The sequence below is a fragment of the Carcharhinus amblyrhynchos genome, chromosome 11 (assembly GCF_965287045.1).
Source record: "Carcharhinus amblyrhynchos chromosome 11, sCarAmb.v2.hapA, whole genome shotgun sequence".
NCBI classification, from domain to species: domain Eukaryota; kingdom Metazoa; phylum Chordata; class Chondrichthyes; order Carcharhiniformes; family Carcharhinidae; genus Carcharhinus; species Carcharhinus amblyrhynchos.
The window spans coordinates 29073333-29079332 of record NC_137334.1 but is presented as its reverse complement, the minus strand read 5'-3'; the positions used below and the strand labels follow the sequence as shown (position 1 = coordinate 29079332).

General features: G+C 40.6%; 1 protein-coding gene across 5 annotated transcripts in view; it reads left to right on the top strand.

Annotated features, from left to right (window-relative positions):
* The first annotated feature begins 534 nt into the window (after positions 1-534).
* Positions 535-6000, top strand: part of slc39a10 (solute carrier family 39 member 10) — an 85289-nt gene continuing 79823 nt past the window's right edge. For 2 of the 5 annotated variants that reach the window (XM_080198804.1, XM_080198800.1), the window contains exon 1: positions 535-595. The gene's annotated coding sequence lies outside the window, so the exon portion shown is untranslated. Of the gene's footprint in view, positions 596-618; positions 739-6000 lie in introns of those variants that run through there. The other 3 variants (XM_080198803.1, XM_080198801.1, XM_080198802.1) reach the window with 2 other exon arrangements.

Here is a 6000-nt window from a genome sequence, read left to right as displayed (position 1 = left end):
TAAATTCTCCCTCAGTGTCTCCGAACAGGCGTCCGAGTGTGGCGACTAGGGGATTTTCACAGTAACTTCGTTGTGGTGTTAATGTAAGCCTACATCTGACACTAATAAATAAACTTAAGTCACCAATTCAAACATTGGTACCACGTCACACGCTGATGGTCTACGGGTTCACACTAATGGCGGCGGGGGGGAGCCCTAACATTCAGAGACAGCTCAGTCACCCCGCAGAACATTCTGGTAGATTCCCGGCCCACGTGGGCCGCCTTTTCTCTGGGGGCGTGTAATCCTGGAAAAGGTTGAACAATCGAATTGCTTTGCCGATGTCGCGCGCCAGGGGTTGGGCTGGGCGAGATGGTGTGTGTTTATATATATAGAGAGCCACACCGGTGAGGATAGGGACGGTTTGAGAGGAGACGGCTGGCAGTTATTTTCAAACAGGTTGGCGCGGGCCTAGCTAAGCGTACAGCGGCTGCGCGCGCAGTACAGAGTGCGCCCGCCCGCGCGCGCGCCGCCTCGGGCCCGCCCCTCCTCCTCCTCGCCTCGCGCTCCCTGTGTTGGTACCGAGCGGAGAGGATGCACACGGCACTCGAGTGAGGTATTTAAACACCCATTTGTTTCCCTTCTCACAAACCCAGTCGCCGAGCGCTTTACATGAGGCTGCGTCGCTAACAACATGTAGACGAGCGCTTTAGCCCGCGGCGCTTCCGTTTGATATAATTTATATATTTACTTTTAAAGGTATGAGAAAGAGGGAGCGTTGAGGGGGAGAGAGAGCGAGGAGAGAAAAAAGGGAGAAGGAGCGCGCGAGATGGATCTGGCTGAGCTCGAGTCGGGCTCGCCGTCACGCGGCGTGATTTCTTTTGCAGCCATTGAGATTTTAAGAGTGGAATAAAATATAGTCGGATGGTGGAGTGGCCTTCTATATTTGGGCCTGAAACGACGAGACACTGGGAGACGTTGGATTGTGTGTGTGTGTGTGTGTGTCTTTGTTCGGTGCGGGCTGGGTGAATGGAGTGGTTGGCGGGGGGGGGGGGGGGGGGGGTGCTACTAGTGGCTGGTTTTAAATGTTGTAGTGGAGCCTCCGATGCGGCAATAGCTTAGCACAGCCTCCCTCCCCCGTGTTAAATTATTACTACGCCGCTGGAAGGTAGCCTCACACCCTACTAACCTTCTGAGGATCGGCTCGGTCCTCTGATTAAACACGCGACTGATTTTCGCTTCAATCCGGTTTCATGACCTTCCGGAGATCGTAAAAACGAAAGTGGGGGGGAAATGATTTACTGGTTTTGGCGCTTTTTTTTTGCATGGCTCCCGACAAAGTGGATGTGAGCGTATTCGATTTGAAATTCTGGGGGTTGCGGGGGGGAGTAAATAAGAGAAGTGAATAACGAACTAAACGCGAAAGAGGTTTCGTCCGTTTGAACCACAAATGCTGAACACTTAGGAAGATTTGGCTGGTAAATATTTTACAATGGAAAAAGGCCATCGTTGACACATCTTTCCAAAACGGACCAGTCACGCTGATGCTTGATTGTCTTTTGTGGTTAATCCGCGTGTTCATGTTATGGTTTTGTTCGAAAATTGTCGATTGAAATTGCTATTTAAATGTTTATTGCCTGCATCATTCCAAGAACAATTATTAAATTCTCTTCAAATGTAATTAAAGTTAAAATACAATCTGATTACCTTGTCCATGGTTTTTGTAGATAAACATGGCATTGTTTTATGTAACTATTCAAAAACTGCTATTGTTTATCAACTGCAGCTTTGTATTTTGTAAGCGGACATGCTCCGAATGCACTTTAAGTTAACTTGATGTAACCACAACATAATAGTGTCTTAAATTGCAGAATCACTTGCATTATAAATCCGTTGAATAATTGACATTTGCAACAGTTTTCTAAATATCTGAAAGTGGCACTTAAAATATTTTGCATGTAATGGTCGTAAGTGCAAAGGCACTTAAAACTTTGCAGTAATCCTCAGCATAGTGCTTAAATGTGATTGGCATATACAACTTTGAATCTAGTGCCTTGTATCAACGCCTTGGTCTCAGTTTATTTTCAGAGAGGAAGATTTGCAGTTGAGAATATATATATATAATATATATATATATATATATATATAAAGCCAAGTGAGCTGGGTTTAAAAATGATAACTCAGTCCTTTTAGATTATGGTCATAAGCAATAAGTGTAATGGCTGCTAAACTTTGTAATATGGCCTTTGCTTGCATAAGAGTGCTGTCTGGTTAGTACTGAGTAGCCAGAACCTCCAGTAATTTTGCCACTCATTTGCCTAGTTTAATTGAAGAGATCTAATAGAATACAGCAGCCTAAAATAAAATTGAACTATCATGTTGTATTGAGTTCTCAGCTGGCAAGGTACATAGCATAGAGATGTAATCTGTCACTCACGTTTTACACTAGATCTCTGAATCTTGTAAACTTTCAACTTGGCATATGCACCCAAGTTATCATGTCAAACTGAATACAAGATCTAACCAGCAGTATAACAGGATATACAGATATTTAGAGACTCCAATCCACTCAGCACAACTGGCTTAGATTAATGTTTTATAGTCATTTAAATGCTTTATCCAGTCCTATCAGCACCTCCTATTCCTTTTTTTCATGCTTATCTAACTTCCTGTTAAATATAGCTGTTGAGACAAAGCAGATACTTAGCAGTTACACATTCTTGTCACATTTTGGCAATGACAATTTTCTTGAATTCACTAATAGATTTATTAGTAACTATCTTGTATTTTTGATTTCTAGTTTTGGATATTCCTAAGTGGAAACTTAGACAAAGTGTTATCAAATAATGCTGTCCATGATGACAGCCTTGGTGAATGCTGATTTTTTAAATTTGTGGTTTATGAATGATTTTACAATTGAAACTGCATTTTATTGCAGAGTTTGTTACAACTTGTAAAATTTAACTGTCAGCAAGGTTACTCATTGCATTTTGAAATAACACAATATTTACAAAAGTTGGGGGGGGGGGGGGGAGTTCTGTCTTTTGCTAAAAGCAATCATAATGTAGAAAATACACTTCAAACCCAACTGTATATATAAGAAATCCAATTTGGTAGTTCTTGTACCTAGATTAAAACTTAGCCCTAGTATCGGAGATTGTTTATTTGGGTTGATGAGATTACTGACCTGAAAATCTTCCAAAATATCTATTGTGTATTAGAATTGCATCTGAGTGGTTCACTTTATCAGGATGGCATACCGGTTGAAAATATTGAAGGAACTGAGTCACTTTTCTTTTGTGGTTTGCATTTCATCACAACTGAAAGGATTTTTGTCTTGTGACTACAGCACCTGACTCAAGTTACTGGTGCCATACAAACTAAGTAGCTGGTCTCTATTAGAAATTACATTGCTGAAATGATTTTCAAAAAATGTAATGGTTACCATAACATTACCTTCCAAATTTGCATCCATTAGCACTAATTAAATGAAGGGCTGAGATGCTGAATTGAGGATGTTGATGTATAATCAAAATAACTTGTGAACTTGTTCTGTAATTACCCCCCCTCATTAATAGGATTCTTGTCAAGAATAGTGCTATGAAATATAAAATGGCAATAGTATAGTTAATTGCTGCAATTAAAATGACTGGGTGCAGTTGATTTCATAAATGGGGAATGCTGATGTTTTCATTTTAAATGTAAGATTTTTTATTTACTACAGAAATTACATGATTTACAAATGCTTTATTGAATGTGGAAGTATACTGACTGCAAATGAGGCACATCCAATGACTGAACAATGAAAATGTATTGGTATAATAGTACATGAAGTTGCAATATCCTTTTAAGAAATGTCTGCATAAAGGATTTTGTGCATGTGATGTCCTCGTAACTTAAGCATTTAGCTCGTTTTGATTACAACATAAATATATCTGGAACAAAAGTTGAGAGAGACCAATGTTTCAAATTTTCCTTCAGCAATACAGGCTTTTAAGAAACCTGAAGATGCAGAAATTAGTGTAATTTAAGGAGAACTTCAGAGCCTATGTTCAATCTTTAAGCACAATCCTGAGGTTCTGATGGTTTGCTGTTTAATTTTTTTTATTCTGCTCTCGGGAATATCTCTGTCCCTCACACTGCTCCTATGTTCCAATGAAGCTCAATGCAAGCTTGAGGAATAATACCTCCATCTTTTGATTAGGTAGTTTGTGCTTAAACTGGACCAGCAGATGGGCACCACGACAGCTCAGTGGCTATCACTGTTTGCTGTGCAGACACATGGATTTGGGCTAGTGTCTGTGGGAGTTTGCGCATTCTCCCCATGCTTGCGTGGGTTTTCGCCGGGTGCTCCGGTTTCCTCCCACACAGGAAAGATGTGCTATTAGGTTGATTGGAGGTAATAAATTGTCCCTAAATTAGTTTCACTCAATGTGGAATGCCCATAAGCATAGATAAGGGTCATGGGTGGAGGGGGGACTGGTAATATTAAAATGGTGGTGTGGGCTCGTTGAGCTGAAGGGCCTGTTTCCTGGGCTGTTTTTGTTCTTTACAATCTTCTGGGTGCAAAATTTTAAGTTCATTTGCAAACTCCTCCTCCTCTTTCCCCCCCCCCCCCCCCCCCCCCCTAAATTCTGTCTAATTTTGTTTGTATTTTTCTTTTGGATGCTCAATATTTTGTAATTTGCATTTCCTTTTGGACCCATCCTTGTCCAAAAACAACTCCCTTTTGATCTGCCCACAAATGTCTGCTATCTCTCTACCCCCACCCCATCAAAGACCTTGAAAAATGGGAAAAATTTAAAAATTGTAATATTTTGAGGTGGGTTCAAAAAAAGTTCAGACATGAAAACGTTAACTCTTTTCTCTTCCCACTGCTGCTCTCAGATTTGTTTTTTATTTGAGAATGCATAGCTTTGAAATATGCAGTTTTCTTCAATGTTATTTTGTTAAAAGTTGTATGAAGAATGCATTCTCCAATTTATAGTTAAGGTAGTTAACCTCTCTCCCAGGTAAAAGTATAAAAAAAATTTAATGAGTTTATGCTAACTGATTTTATTAGAATGCTGACAAAACTTATTTATTAAGTACTTTGATTATATACAGGCATGTTCATGTTTTGAGAGATTATATACCTCTTTGGTAAATCATATATTGATATAGCTATAAATGCAGCATTAATAATGTCTCAAATTTTGGTAGAAATTAACTAATGGATTCAATTACTGTAAAGCATGCAGATTTGCAAAAATGGAGATTTGACCAAATCAGGCCTGAAAAATATGCAGTGTGTCATGGAACTCTTGAGCTCCCAATGGTATTGCCAATTTATCCATTTGAATAACTTAACTGAGCTTGACTATAATGACTAGATATTGTGGTAACTCAAGTAGGCCATTACAGAAGGTCTTGCGTTAGGGCTGGGAAAAGTGGCCAGGCTTTATGATTTCAGTTGCTATTGACTAACTCCATTCCTTAATTTGATCTTTTATTCAATGTATACTCAGGCTCTGCTGTCATGTCCTACATAAGAAATAGGAGCAGGAGTAGGCCATCTAGCCCTTCGAGCCTGCCCTGCCATTCAATAAGATCATGGCTGATCTGTTGTGGCTCAGTACCACTTTCCTGCCTTCTCCCCATAACCCTTAATCCCCTTGCTTATCAAAAACCCATCAACCCACATCCTAAAAATATTTAGCGAGGCAGCCTCCACCACTTCAACAGGCAGAGAATTCCAGAGATTCACCACCCTTTTGAGTGAAGAAGTTCCTCCTCAACTCTGTTCTTAACCCCCCCCCCCCCACCCCCCCCCCATCTTGAGGCTGTGCCCTCTAGTCCTACAGTCCTTTCTGAGCAGGAAGAGTGTCTCCACCTCTATCCTATCCATCCCATTCATCATCTTATATGTCTCAATGAGATCTCCCCCCATTCTTCTAAACTCTAGTACAAGCCTAGTTTATTCAGCCTCTCCTCATAGCTCAACCCCCTCAACTCTGGCATCAGCCTAGTAAACCTCCTGTG